At 45.9% G+C, this 15,807-nt stretch overlaps 1 long non-coding RNA gene across 3 annotated transcripts in view; it reads left to right on the top strand.

Annotated features, from left to right (window-relative positions):
* The first annotated feature begins 3,214 nt into the window (after positions 1 to 3,214).
* LOC310693417 overlaps positions 3,215 to 15,807 on the top strand; it is a 43,615-nt gene continuing 31,022 nt past the window's right edge. Inside the window, exons 1-3 of one of the 3 annotated variants that reach the window (XR_014519155.1) lie at positions 3,215 to 3,381; positions 13,571 to 13,888; positions 14,326 to 14,367. This is a non-coding gene — a long non-coding RNA (uncharacterized lncRNA). Of the gene's footprint in view, positions 3,382 to 10,175; positions 10,295 to 13,570; positions 13,889 to 14,325; positions 14,481 to 15,807 lie in introns of those variants that run through there. The other 2 variants (XR_014519156.1, XR_014519157.1) reach the window with 2 other exon arrangements.

Genomic DNA, 15,807 nt, shown 5'->3' with positions numbered 1-15,807 from the left:
TCCTACATTTGTCAATCTCACATTCCTCCTCTAGCGTTTCCTCTCAGACCTTCCGCCTTTCCCTTTGTCTCTGAATGTGTAAGCCCGCCATGCCTTTGTTTTCCATTTGTGAACATTTATACACATTTGCCACCGGCACTGCATATTTGAATTTTAATAACTGTGGTAAGTAGCTTTGGGATTTTTTTTTGTCTGAAAAGAGAGTTGGACACCTATTAAATACACTCATACATTCCAGTGTCTCATATAGGCTCCAATCCTTCTCTCTCCCCTTAATCTGGTGAGTAATCCCCACTGAACAGAGGGACTTGCTTCTAAGCAGCCACTCTTGTTTAAATTGGCCTGTGCAGCTGCAGCACACATCTACTCAGAAATAAGTTCCAGTGAATTCAGTGGGGCTTACTCCCAGGTAACTGGGGGTGGGATGGCAGCTTCCGGCTGTAGCTCTGCACCTAGCAATCCATTGTAAGTAATGGGACACTTGTACAGAGCTCTGACTTTACAGTGTTCGAGGACCCAGACAGATATGATTTTCAAAATAAAATAGGTCATTTCCAAAATTCATACATATGGACAAATATATTTGCATACCGTCTTTCCCTTTTCCTTTAGATGTTTTCCGGGGGGGGGGGGGGACTTAGCCAAAGTGCAAAAGCTGCCATTTAATCTCTGCATTAAAAAAAATAAAAATCCAACGTGCTTTTCCCAGTGACTTAATGGAGCCTAACAAGCAATTAATGGCTTTAAAATCAACAGGGTTCCTGGATTGCACAGTAACCTGAAATTAATTATTTAGAGACGCTCTCAGTCCTCCATCTTGCCTTTCATTTCAAAGACTCTGTGTCTGCCAATTCCAGTTTCCCAGTCAACCATCGGCACCGAGCCAAGGTTTGTAGGCCAACTTTCATCACAGCAGAAAGACCTGTCTCTGGCTCACTTTTTAAGCTTCCTTCAAACAGGCACAATGCCTTTGCCTCCGGTTTACAGTCTGTCCCTAGTGCCCAGGCAATTGGGATGCGCAATGAAGGCTGGGTCTTTAGAAGCAAGGTCAAGAGTTGCTTACCTTAAAAATGGCAGCATTGCTGGTGGACCGTTGTTCAGAAAGATAACACCAAAGGTTTGCCCTGATGGCTGCATGGGTTCTATGACAGATGGTGTGCTTGGAACCTTCAACTCTTATCTCAGCCAGGAACTTGCTTGGTAGGCTCATGACACAACCACACTCACACCAGTTTTAGAGCCATATGACACCGCTTTAAACAGTCGTTGTTGTTTAGTCATTTAGTCATGTCCAACTCTTCGTGACCCCATGGACCAGAGCACGCCAGGCACTCCTGTCTTCCACTGCCTCCTGCAGCTTGGTCAAACTCATGCTGGTAGCTTCGAGAACACTGTGAGCACTCTGGGTTGATTTCCTTAAGAATGGGGAGGTTTGATCTTCTTGCAGTCCATGGGACTCTCAAGAGTCTCCTCCAACACCATAATTCAAAAGCATCAATTCTTCGGCGATCAGCCTTCTTTATGGTCCAGCTCTCACTTCCATACATCACTACGGGGAAAACCATAGCTTTAACTATACGGACCTTTGTTGGTAAGGTGATGTCTCTGCTTTTTAAGATGCTGTCTAGGTTTGTCATTGCTTTTCTCCCAAGAAGCAGGCGTCTTTTAATTTTGTGACTGCTCTCACCATCTGCAGTGATCACGGAGCCCAAGAAAGTAAAATCTCTCACTGCCTCCATTTCTTCCCCTTCTATTTGCCAGGAGGTGATGGGACCAGTGGCCATGATCTTCATTTTTTTGATGTTCATGGCTTCCCCCAAAGAATTCTGGTTCCTGTGGCTTGTTAAAGAGTGTGGAGAGCAGTTAAGAGACCCCCTTATTCCCCTTTCTGAGCTACAATTCCCAGAGTTCTCTGGGAAGAGAGGTTGATTTCTCAACCACTCTGGGAACTGTAGCTTTGGGAGGGGAATAGGGGGTCTCCTGCTAGCCCTCAGCACCCTTCAGAAACTAAGGCTCCCATAATTATTTGCAGGAAACCATGCCTGTTCAAAGTGGTACCATAGCACTTTAAAAATATGCTGTGAATGTGGCCTGTGTTTCAGACCACATGTGATCAAGAGTGGGTGACAGGAAGGAGTCACCACCACCACCACACCTGGCCTCCTGGCAGCAGAATGACTGCCACTTATTGGGAGAGATGAGGTGGCAAAGTAGCTGGCCCTCTGCAGGCACATCAGCAGAGCGGTTCGGGCACTTCTGCTGGTACCAATTTTCTTTAAGGGCATGCAAATTCCTGGCCAAAGAGTTGGTGTATTGTAGAGGCTAATACACTGAGATTCAAACTGAGTAAATTAATAAACACAGCTCTGCCATGTTCTTAACTCTGGGTCCATTGAGACCCAGTCATTGCTCTTCCGTTGCAAGCCAGATGAGGAATTGTAGCGAACATGTTGTTTTTAAGCACTATTGTTCAGTGGTGTGTGTGTGTGTGTGTGTGTGTGTGTGTGTGTGTGAGAGAGAGAGAGAGAGAGAGAGAGAGAGAGAGACCCTTCAGTTAAGGAGAATAGTCAAATAAAAGGCTTTGGTGTAATAAGCCTCAAAATTCTGTAGCTTATAAAAATGCATCTGCTAAACTAATAACTTGAAACACGGCCTGCATGGTGCATCTGGTAAGGTCTATGAATATGTCAAATTTCAGATAACAATTTTGCCACACATATAACAAGTTAAACTGTGCTGCAAATAAACATATGCCCTTTTAATTCCCATTTTTGAACAGGTGTATTGTTATAGTCTATTCAGGCTTATCAAGGAAGGCAGCCCCACATTGCTTTAGTTATGAGCAGCACTTCAAGAGTTTTTAAGGCTTTCCTGCACCATTAAAACCCATGGCATCAAAGGAAAGCAGTGCATGTGCATTTTAATTTTGAAGCAAACATTCTGCCAGTACGGCAATGTTTGCAGAGGAAGCCACCTAGTGGTTACTATATGCAGTACCTATTCCTTTAGTTACGGATTGAGACAGTGTGATGCAGTGGTTAGACCAGGAGCCACCAAGCTTTTGGGGGTGCCTGGGCCCCACTGGGACAGCTGGCAAGCTGTGCTGAGGACGACGCAGACACACAGAACATGCAAAAGCACATCACAATCACACATTGTGGGTCATCTTGGCTGGTCATAGGCAATTCCTCTAGACTGAAAAATCCAAGGAAGACTGTGGGTGCAGAGAGGATTACTTACAACTGTGCTGCCTGTTGAAAAATATAATCCTGACTAGTCTCTCCTCTTTGTCTTTCCAACACCAGAGTCTCCTGCAAGAGCATTTAAAGGAGCCAACATGATGCAAATGGGCCAGTTTGTTAGGTTGCTTAACTATATAAGGTATTTGCATCCTATTTATTTAAGTACAGATGTGTCTGGAATGGGCCCTTTTATTCGCACGGACTTAGGGAGGGCACCGCTATGCCTACAAAGGCTTGTTTTCAGAAATCTCAGCTTGTTAGCGATAAACCAGAAAATCCAAGGAGAGGCTGTAAGGCTGCTTCACAGTTCCTATTTACCAAACTGCCAGCTTAACTTGTTTGAGAAGTACAATATGCTCCCTATTCGGATCTGCTCCATCTCTATTATTATTTTTTGTATTAGTCACATGTATACAAAAGGCTTACTGAAATGTTTGATTAAGATAGAGGCGGGGAACATAGCTGTCAACTGTCCCTTATTTGGTGGGAAACTCCCTTATCCCAGCACCGTGTCCCGCTGCTGTCCCTTATTGATGATGTCCCTTAAATTTCCCGGGTTTCAAAGGAAGCAGCTTCTCTCCCTCCTCCCTGCCGGCCAGGGAGGAGGAAGGCTCCAACTGTGTTGCTTGGCTGCCCGCCCCGCCCCCCTCCGGCCTTCTCTCACCAGCCTTGGCTCCCGGGAGCCCCTCCTCGCCGGGACTGGCGGGAGCCTCGGGCCCTTCTGCCACCATCCTCCTTGCAGCCACCAAACTGAGCATCTCTGCCTGGGGCCTCCCCTCTGCCCGTCACCGCCGCCGCCGCTCCCGCTAGGCCTTACTGTGGCTCCGCCGCCAAAGGACGTGGATGAGATGGGCAGCCTGGAGCGGCTTATCAATTGCTGAGGAGCCTTGAGAGGAGAGTGAGGGCAACCATAGAGAAAGAAGTTCAGAGAGAGGAGGAGGGGAGGCAGAGGCGCGGGCAGGTGTTCCAAGGGCTAACCATAGAGGGGGAAAGTGGGGGAAGGACTGCAAGCGCTTCTCCCATAGATTTGTAGTGGTAGACGAGCATAGATGGTCCGATCTGCGGGTTTACTTCGGGCGCTATTTCCCCCCCTCTTCCTCCCGCCCCGCCTGATGGAACTGAGAGCTGCAGATGGAGCACGAGAGAAAAGATACAGAACTGCAGCAGCTTCTTCATAGCTTGGACTTCTTTTTGCACGAAAAGTGGTTGCTGCTTGCAGTTATTTAATTGCAGTGTTTCATCAGCTGGTGTCTTGAGCAGCAACCTCTGGAAACGAAGGGCTAAAAACCGGTGCTGCTCTCCCAAATTCTCTGGTCCCTTTTAATTTCGTATTTCAGCTGGTTGACTAAAATCCCTTATTTTGGCTGCTGCTCCCTTATTTTCAAGGCTGCTGGTCCCTTATTTTCAAATCTGTAAGTTGACAGATATGGTGGGGAACCTTGGGCACAGTGGGCCCAATGTGGCTCTCAGGTCTCTCCATCTGGCTCTCAGGTCCCTCTGTAAGCCACACACCTTCCTGAGTCACCAGGAAGGTGAATGTTTTACATCCCATCCTTTGCCTGGCTGGAATATGTCACCGGATTCCGATAATGCTTCTTGCTTGCCTGAATGGACAATGGGTAAAGGTAAAAGGTAAAGGACCCCTGGATGGTTATGTCCAGTCAAAGGCAACTATAGGTTGTGGTGCTCATCTCACTTTCAGGCCGAGGGAGCCAGTGTTTGTCTGCAGACAGCTTTCCGGGTCATGTGGCCAGCATGAATAAACTGCTTCTGGCGCAATGGGACACTGTGATGGAAGCCAGAGCGCAAAGAAACTGTGTTTAGCTTCCCACCGCAGCAGTACCTATTTATCTACTTGAACTGGTGTGCTTTCGAACAGCTAGGTTGGCAGGAACTGGGACAGATCAATGGGAGCTCACTCCATCACAGGGATTCGAACCACTGACCTTCTGATCAGCAAGCCCAAGAGGCTCAGTGCTTTAAACCACAGCGCCACCCGCGTCCCTATGGACAATGGAGGGGTATGTCAGATCCTCCAAGTGTCCCTATTTTCCAGGGAAACTCTTGAACTTTCAGAAGCTGTGTCAGTTTCTGATTTGATACCAGAATGTCCCACTTTTCCTTAGGACGTCCCTATTTTCATTGGAGAAATGTTGGAGGGCATGGAGTTATGCAACCCGTGAGCTAAGGAGATAAGTAACTATACAACCTTTAGAAGACATCTGAAGGCAGCCCTGTATAGGGAAGTTTTTTTAAATGGTTAATGTTTTATTATGTCTTTATATATGTTGGAAGCTGCCCCCAGAGTGGCTGGGGCAACCCAAACACAAGGGTGGGGTATAAATAAAATTATTATTATTATGGAATAGGACATCCCTGTTTTCATCAGATAAATGTGGGAGGGTACGGGATATGTTTGTGTGCGTGTAGAAACGATCCTGCTGTACAAAGGGAAAGTTTACATTCATTGCTCTGACCACTTTTGCTTCTGGCCCCACCCAACACATGCATGTGGCCCCTGGAAGGTTTCCAGCATTCCTCAACCTGAAATACGTTCCCCAGCTCTGTTTAAAATCAATGCTGCAAGCTTCAATCCGTTTAATCAGATTCATCAGTAGATTAATCAACCCAAGCTTTAAGTGACCCGTGGAAAGTAAGGTAATCAGCAGGGCTAGAAATTGTTTTTTTTAAAAAAGAAGAAGAAAACCTCCCCCCTCTTCTTCTTCATATATCACTGTAACAGGGAATGAGAAATAATTATTCACGACATTCCCTTCTTACAAGGAGCAACAATTTTGGTGAGTTAAATTACAAGATATCTTTCAGTGACTGCTACCTGGTATTGCAGCGGCAAAACTTGGATCTATGTGACCTTTTAACCCCCAAACCCCACCTTAAACCTCAATATTACATGTGGCTTGCTAGAGGTTGCACGGTACCATGTGTAGGAATGTGGGTGGGAGGATATAATTCGGTCTGCATTTTAAAGCAAATTAACCACATTTGCACTTCACTGACATATATATTGATTGCAACACAGTTAACAAGCAAATTGTCCACGTCTACAAATTTGGTTGTGTTGTTTGGGATCAAAAAAAATGTGTACAATATGGCACTGTGGGTTAAACCACAGAACCTAGGACTTGCTGATCAGAAGGTCGGCGGTTTGAATCCCCGCGACAGTGTGAGCTCGCGTTGCTCGGTCCCTGCTCCTGCCAACCTAGCAGTTTGAAAGCACATCAAAGTGCAAGTAGATAAATAGGTACCGCTCCAGCGGGAAGGTAAACAGCATTTCCATGCGCTGCTCTGGTTCGCCAGAAGCGGCTTAGTCATGCTGGCCACATGACCTGGAAGCTGTATGCCGGCTCCCTTGGCCAGTAAAGCGAGATGAGCGCCACAACCCCAGAGTCGGCCATGACTGGCCCTAATGGTCAGGGGTCCCTTTACCTTTTACAAATTCAGTTGTGTTGTTTGGGATCAAAAAAATGTGTACAATATGCACGCTTTTGGGGGGGAAATGCATAGAAAAGACTAAAACGCATGTTTTAGCACTAAAACACCTACATATTTTACATATTTTAAAGGGAAGTGAGTACAAAAAGATGTACAACTTAAATGCGATTTTTGTCTGTGCGATATATAGGGAATATTCTCAAGAATATTCTCTACTAGAAAATTCTCCGGAGAATATTCTCTATAAACTATAAATTCTGTGCCATCTACATAGCTGCTTTAAATGTACACACCTCATTAATTGAGAATATTCTTGAGAAAAGCTTATTCTCGAGAATTTAACATCACTAGCGATATAAAAGCAAAACTACAGAAAATGGGACAGAACAGGTTTATAATGGAGAGACGAAACATGGGCATGGAATGGGAATACACTGATGCACTTATCCATTTCTACCTCTATATTTTTGGGGGAAGGGGGGGGGTTATACTACATTTTTTCTGTGCTGGTTCCAAACTAGAAATCAAGATGGAATTTGAATTGGGCGGAACATCGTGGGCATAGCCATGCTCTGTATTTTAGATGTCATTGCCTCATCAAGAACCACAAGTAGTTTTATGCATCAGCTAATTTCCATTCCTCCACAGTCTTACTCTGATTAGATCACTTATTTCACATCCAGGGAATAATGACTTCCAGTGGGCCTTTGTGCCTTAACCTGAAATATGAACTTACTCTCCCTGCCTGGATTGTGAAAGGGCAGGCATTAAACACTTTTTTTCTTCCTAAGACGGCTCATAAAAGTACACCTACTGGCCTGCAGAAAGCTTTTGCAAGAACAAAGAGAAACGTGAAATGTCGGGAGAAGCTTCTGAATGGAAGTACTTGGGGGAAAAGAAGGTTCTTGTAATTGCACGTGCATTTGGACATAAATTATCTTGACTCTTTTGGTGATCTTCAAAGAATTCTAGGGGGTCTCCACTAGGGATAGGTGAATCTGTCAGTTTCAGTTTCTGTACCATTTTATCATTTCTTCCAATCTTAAATGCAGCTTTCCACATTTCCACATCAGTTTGCAATTTTTAAAAAATGTCATCCTGAAAATTCATTCACATTTTAGTGTGAATTAATCTTATTATGCCCTTTTTTGTATGCTTTTTTGCCTAACACAGACATTTTTGAAAAGCATTTTCCAATGATAATGATGATGATGATGTAGTAGTAGTAGTAGTAGTAGTAGTAGTAGTAGTAGTAGTAGTAGTAAAGGACCCCTGGATGGTTAAGTTCAGCCGAATTTGACTATGGGGTGCAGCACTCACCTCCGCTTTCAGGCCGAGGGAGCCAGCGTTTGCCCTCAGACAGCTTTTCCAGGTCATGTGTCCAGGACAACAAAACCATGGTGAGTGCTGGAGCGCATGGAAACTCTGTTTACCTTCCTGCCACAGCGGTACCTATTTATCTACTTGTGCTTGTATGCTTTCAAATTGCTAGGTTGGCAGGAGCTGGGACAGAGCAACGGGAGCTCACCATGTCACGGGGATTTGAACCGCCGACCTTCTGATTGGCAAGCCCAAGAGGCTCAGTGGTTTAGACCACGGCTCCACCCACTCACATAATAATAATAATAATGTGTTTGTATGTGTTATTTTCAACAATATATGCATTTTTATACACAGATCACCCCTGCATATGCACTTTTGTATGTATGCAACAGAAGGCCTGTAAACCTCACCTGCTAGACCCTTTCCTCTCTCCATGGTATCCTTGTTGTCAGTAGCAGACTGCATGGTGAGACAGCATCACTCACCTGACCTCCTTATAGCTGAGTTGCTGCTGCTTACTGATAAGAAGGGGAGGGGCTAATGGAGGAGAGGTTGGTGTGGTGCAAACACACTGGCAGATGCAGTGGACTGACTCCACCATTGCATGTGCACTGCGCTGGCCTCCTCACCACTTTGGTATTGAGCCACCTTCTCATTACACACAGCCAGCAGAAAATTCATTCAAGCTTCATTAGGCAAATGCCTCGAGGCCTATTGGATCATTGTATGCTTTTACTTTTCTTGCTCATCAAGGAAAGCAGAGAACGGTATAAAGACCCTATGCAGTTCAAGCATCATCATACCACACAGTTCACACTCACACCCAAATCCTGGAAATTGTCATTTCTTAAGGGCGCTGAGGGGGGTGCAGGTGGCGCTGTGGGTTAAAGCACAGAGCCTAGGACTTGCTGATCAGAAGGTCGGCGGTTCGAATCCCCGCAACGGGGTGAGCTCCCGTTGCTCGGTCCCTGCTCCTGCCAACCTAGCAGTTCAAAAGCACATCAAGGTGCAAGTAGATAAATAGGCACCACTCCGGTGGGAAGGTAAACGGCGTTTCCGTGTGCTGCTCTGGTTCACCAGAAGCAGCTTAGTCATGCTAGGCACATGACCCAGAAGCTGTACACTGGCTCCCTCGGCCAATAAAGCGAGATGAGCGCCACAACCCCAGAGTTGGTCATGACTGGACCTAACGGTCAGGGGTCCCTTTACCTTTGCCTTTAAAATAACCAGGACCCAAGTTGTTGGGGCTTTGTAAATATAAGGAACTTAAACCATGACTCAATAGTGCAGTGGGGTCTCATGTCAGGGGTCCCTTTACCTTTTAAGGGCGCTGAGAATCACTGGGAGATTCCTACTGCTCTCACAAAACTGCAGTTCCCAAAGTGGATTAAAAACCAACCCCTCCTCCCAAGGAACCCTGAAAATTGCAGCTCTCTGAGGGTTATTTCAGTCATGGCTTCCTCCCAAAGAATGACATGAACTGATAGCTGCGAGATGTCCCATATTCTCCTCATGGAGTTGCAATTCCCAGAGGAGGTGGGCAGCTGGGTACAGTTGCCCCAGACCTCAGAGGTTTAAGCCAATCAGGGCCCCCCACCAGATACCGGCTCCTTTTTTTAGTTTATAACTTTATTCTAACAAGATTCCTGCTCCGGACCTCAGATAAGCTCTGCACGGGCAGTTGTCACCCTGGGAACTGTTGCACTGTGAGAGGAATGGAGAAGCCCTAACAATTCCAAGCACCCATAACAAACTACAGTTCCCGTGAATATTTAGGGGAAGCCATGTAAAATAGCATCATAGTGCCTTAAAAGTATAATGTGTTCAGCAAGAGGACTAAAAAAATAAAATAAAATGCTTGGAGCTATAAGCTCTTGACTTCTTTCCAAGCAAGAACCAATTAGACTTGTCTAGTTATCTCTAAAACAAGTTGACTTCAGGGATGTCATCACAGTCAGGCCTAGTGTTGTGGAATTGGAAAATTCCCCTTTTCTCACAGGGAATTTCCTGCCCTCCAGGGTGAATTCCAACGAATCATAATAGTTACTTTTAAATACAAACCCTTTTCTCTCATGGAGACTGAGAGGTATTTGGCGTCTCCACCCCCTTTTCCTGTTTTGTTCAGCCCTGGCCATCTTGATGAGAACAATGCTGTCTGTTGCTACCCTGATCACCTACAAGAGACCTTTCCCTGCTCTTCCCCTTAATAGTTTCAGGCTCTTTCCTGGGAACCTTCCCCTTGCTGATACATGAGAAGTCAGGGCAATGCATTATAGGTCAGATATTTTCCATCATCGATGGCTGAAGCCAAGGGATTAGCCTGATGATGGATGGGACTACTACAGAAGCTGACTGTGTGGCTGTGTTTTCGCGACTGGGATTTCATAGAGATTCCCCCCCCCCATGTCCTTTGCTTTCCCATCCATCAGCTCCCAATTCCTCCCTCCCCCTCCCCCTCCATCCCCCTTTATAAGGTCTTGAGTATCCTTTTGTATAAGGGACGCAGGTGGCGCTGTGGGTTAAACCACAGAGCCTAGGACTTGCCAATCAGAAGGTCAGCAGTTCGAATCCCCGCAACAGGGTGAGCTCCCGTTGCTCAGTCCCTGCTCCTGCCAACCTAGCAGTTCGAAAGCACGTCAAAGTACAAGTAGATAAATAGGTACAGCTCCAGGGGGAAGGTAAACGGCGTTTCCGTGCGCTGCTCTGGTTCTGCAGAAGCGGCTTAGTCATGCTGGCCACATGACCCAGAAGCTGTACGCCGGCTCCCTCGGCCAATAAAGCGCCGCAACCCCAGAGTCGGTCACGACTGGACCTAATGGTCAGGGGCCCCTTTACCTTTATCCTTTTGTATAATGAAGAGTACGACGCAATAACAAACACATGGTACTTGCAGTTGGCTATCTGAATAGTGGCCTTAGGACCCACCCTACTCCCATGACTGATTTTGTTTTAAGCTGTTCTTAATACTGCCTTTTCTATTGCTGTGACTCACGCTGACACAGTGTGGGGCACAGGGTTGTTGCCCTGGGTGCAAAACTGTTAGGGGGCACAAAATTTCAACACCCAGTGCTGCCTCAATACAGCTGCGCACTTCCATTGCTGGGCTCTGTTGAAAACAGGTTCTCTATGCAAACCAGGAAGTGGCCTCTCCAGACAACAGAGCAACTCTTAATTTCTTATCTCTGCAGCTGCAGTTTCCTGGGTGCCATGGATGCCGTTAGACAGTTGAATGCACATGCCTACTCAGTCCATTTCCTGGCAATCCACGCTACGCCACTGCCCTGTCCCCTTGGGTGAAGGGCAATTAATTAATTAAATTTATAATGCTAATAATGTGGAATAGGGATATAAAATTTACAGCATGTTATGGACTAAGAGAAAATTTTATGAAAATGTTGTATCGATGGTACGTAACACTGAGTAAATTGGCAAAAAATGTTTAAATCCAAATCAAATAAGTGTTGGAAATGTAATGAGAAAGAAGGTTCTTTTTATCATATGTGGCAGTCTTGTAGCAATATTAAAGCTTACTGGGAAATGAGATATAATGAATTGATAAAGGTGTTTAAAATAACGTTTGTAAAAAAAACCACCAACAACCCAGAAGCTTTCCTTTTGAGAATTATAGGGACAGACTGTATAGAAATTTATTCATGTATGTGACTGCAGCGGCAAGAAAGTTACTTGCCCAAAAATGGAAAGAAGTCCCAGCAAAAGAAGAATGGATACAAAAACTTATGGAATATGCAGAAATGGTGAAACTTACTGAAAAATAAGAAATTATAAAAGAATGGAAATGGTTTATTGAATATTTACAAATAAACTGTAAACAGATAATAATAATAATAATAATAATAATAATAATAATAATAATAATAATAATAATTATTTTTATTTATATCCCGCCCTCCTCAGCCGAAACCGGGCTCAGGGCGGCTAACAACAATAAAATAGTACAACATTCTAAAATCAGTTCATTATAAAATTAATTCAACTCAAATTGATGGCAACCATTAGGCTAAAGTTCTGTGAAGATTGCCAAAGGAGGGAGTCAGGCTGTGCCCTGACCAAAGGCCTGGTGGAACAGCTCTGTCTTGCAGGCCCTGTGGAAAGATGTCAAGTCCCGCAGGGCCCTAGTCTCTTGTGACAGAGCGTTCCACCAGATTGGAGCCACTGCCGAAAACGCGCTGGCTCTAGTTGAGGCCAGCCTAACCTCTCTGTGGCCTGGGACCTTTAGCATGTTTTTGTTTGAAGACCGTAAGTTCCTCTGTGGGACATACCAGGAGAGGCGATCCCGTAGATACAAGGGTCCTAGGCCGTATAGGGATTTAAAGGTTAAAATCAGCACTTTAAACCTGATCCTGTACCCCACCGGGAGCCAGTGCAGCTGGTATAGCACCAGGTGAATGTGATCTCGCAGCGAGGACCCCGTAAGGAATCTCGCTGCGGCATTCTGCACCCGTTGGAGTTTCTGGGTCAGTCTCAAGGACAGCCCCACATAGAGCGAGTTACAATAATCCAGTCTGGAGGTGACCATCGCGTGGATCACAGTGGCTAGGTCAGGGCGAGAGAGGTAAGGAGCCAACTGCTTAGCTTGGCGGAGATGAAAAAATGCCACCTTTGTTATAGCTGCAATCTGCACCTCCATGGAAAGGGAGGTGTCGAAGATTACACCCAAACTCTTAAGGGACAGTGCTGGCACTAATTGCACCCCCGCAAGAGATGGGAGTTGCCCCCCCAATCCCATATCGTCCCTTCCCAGCCAAAGGACCTCTGTCTTCGAAGGATTTAACTTCAACTGGCTCCCACGTAACCATCCAGCCATAGCTTCCAAAAATCTGATCAGTGTGTCTGGGGCCAAGTCAGGATGGCCATCCATCAACAGATAGAGCTGGGTGTCATCAGCATACTGATGGCAGCCCAGCCCAAAACTCCGGACAAGCTGGGCGAGGGGGCGCATAAAGATGTTGAAAAGCATCGGGGAGAATATCGCACCCTGAGGCACTCCACACACCAAGGAGTGGCACAATGACAATCCCCCCTCCAAGCGCCACCCTCTGTCCCCGACCAGAGAGAAACGAGCGCAGCCATTTAAGGACTGTGCCCTGGATCCCCATGTCAGCAAGGCGGTGGTCCAGGAGTTCGTGATCGATCATGTCGGAGGCTACTGACAGGTCTAGAAGAATCAGCAGCCCCGACCCGCTTCGATCCAGCTGCCTGCGGAGATCATCTGTTAGGGCGACCAGAGCCGTCTCGGTCCCATGACCAGCGCGGAAGCCAGACTGGAATGGATCCAGAGCCGATGTTTCATCCAGAAACCCACCAACCTGCAGTTTTATGAGCGTATATATTTAAAGTAGATGAATAAATGAGCAAACTAAGTTAATTTGTATATGCAGAAAATATTAAAAATAAACTTAGGGAACTGTAGAAAGAGGGGGAAGCATGTCAAGTTTTGAAATGAATAAAATTGAAAAGTATTATGCTTAAAATAAGAAAATGGGTCAACAGCCAACATTTGCTCCATTTGGACTTTCTCCTCCCCATCACAGAGCCAATGGACCACTTGCATTCCTACAATGCCATGTGATAACAGCACAGAGGGAGTTGCACTGGCTGGGGATTATCTGCTGAGCCAAGATCTGGTCTACAAAGTCCTAAACAGCTATCTGAGAGATTGCATACACTGTCAAGGTCACTGCAGTCCACAGATGAGGACCTGCTGATTCTACAGCATTCTCAGAGGTACATCTGGTGGGAGGTGCAGAGGAGAGCTTTTCCCATTGTCCCACCTTAGCAAGTGTCCAACGATTGAGGAAGAGCCATATGGAGGACACTGAGACCCTGAAAGGTGAATGTGTTGGTCACAGGTAGTGTCAGGTGTACGTGCAGGAGCCAAGCCCTGTGACCAATAGGACTTTGCAGGACTGGGGCCTTCCTAAGTTTGTTCTGAAGAGGCAAGGCGCAGCCTCACAGGTGAGGTACCTCACCAAGTAACTCACAGCACCTGGTGGCAAGAGCTGGGAAGGGTTATAAGGTCAGCATTTCCATTCAGCTCTTTGCCACAACAACATGCTTCCTGTCTTGGGCTTCTTGCTTCCTGACCCTTGAACCTCGGCTTCTTGACTCCCTGCTTCTTGATCCTTGGACCCCTGAATTCGTGACTCCTTGCTTCCGGACTCTTGGACCCTTGGCTTCCTGAATCCTGGCTTCTGGACCCCTTTTCCTGCTCCCACCCCGCCATTTTGCCCCCGGTCCTGACATCCCCTGCTGGGACTTCGATCGCCCGTGAACCAGACCATGACAGATAGTACCAAGCTACAAAGGCTGTTGTCAACATAGGGATGAGGTGGGCGTGGCCTTAGGTTTGCAGTACCCAAGTGGCTGCTCTTTATGGCTGGTGCCAGCTTACTTTAGAATTAAAAAGCAGACTTCCCCTGGTAAGAATGGATGAAGGATGAAGTAGACCCAAGAAAATGGCAGTATTAAGATAAATTCAGCAGTGTAAACAAGTTTTGATGGATGTATTAATGGAATACTGAATGGTTCAGTTTATGTAAAATATGCAGGGATCTATGATATACAAATTGAACCATTGAAAGAGAAGAAGGGAAGTCATTGACATTTTAAGGCTGTTTAATGAATATTTTAAATTGTAAAATAGAAAGCTTAATAAAAATCACACACACAGACACACACACACACACACACACACACAAAATATCAGAGGATGAACTAGACCCTGAGTTCCAACAGTGGGACAGATAGGAATGAGGGAGAAATTTGATTCAGTTCTCACTCATTCATTTATTCATTAATATTTATTAAATTAATTAAATTTGTATACTACCCTATACCCGTGGGTCTCAGGGCGGTTCACAAGATAAAATTACAATACAATACCTAATCCATACTTTCTGAAACAGTATTCAACTGTATCCTTAGACATTCGCACATCTCCAAATTTTGCAAGTAATGAGTGCAAAACTGCATATACTTGGGTAAAGTGTGCATAAAATTGCTGTGTAACAATGTGTATATGAGGAGAATGTTGCACTGAAATGCTAATGAATTTTCATGAGGACTTTGGAGGAGGGGGGGACACCTAAAAGCGATATGCAAATGTGGACGACTGAACTTAAGATGGTAAAAGGGGGGAAACGAGAGAAACCAAAATTAACAGATTTTCCCACTCTAGGACAGCCATGTCAGGACTCAGGGCATGGTCTGGCTATGCGAATTGTGATGAATTTTTCCCTCTGAATAATTGAACCAGTGTGCTGGTTACAGTGTTGGACTAGGTAAAGGTAAAGGGACCCCTGACCATTAGGTCCAGTCATGGCCGACTCTGGGGTTGTGACACTCATCTTGCTTTATTGGCTGAGGGAGCCGGCGTACAGCTTCTGGGTCATGTGGCCAGCATGACTAAAGCACTTCTGGCGAACCAGAACAGTGCACAGAAACACCATTTACCTTCCCGCCAGAGTGGTACCTATTTATCTACTTGCACTTTGATGTGCTTTCAAACTGCTATGTTGGCAGGAGCAGGGACCGAGCAACAGGAGCTCACCCCGTCGCTGGGATTCGAACCGCCAACCTTCTGATCAGCAAGTCCTAGGCTCTGTGGTTTAACCCACAGCGTCACCCGCGTCCCTGTTGGACTAGGACAGGGGTTCATATCCGAAGGAAGCTGTGAAGCTCACTGGGGGACCTTGAGCCATTCACAGTCTCTCAGCCTCATCTACCTCACAGGGTTGCTGTGAGAATAAAACAGGAGGGGGGAGGGGAC

This window comes from Podarcis liolepis, assembly GCF_965112155.1.
Source record: "Podarcis liolepis genome assembly, chromosome: 14".
NCBI lineage: Eukaryota > Metazoa > Chordata > Lepidosauria > Squamata > Lacertidae > Podarcis > Podarcis liolepis.
This window is presented reverse-complemented; position numbering and strand designations above follow the sequence as displayed.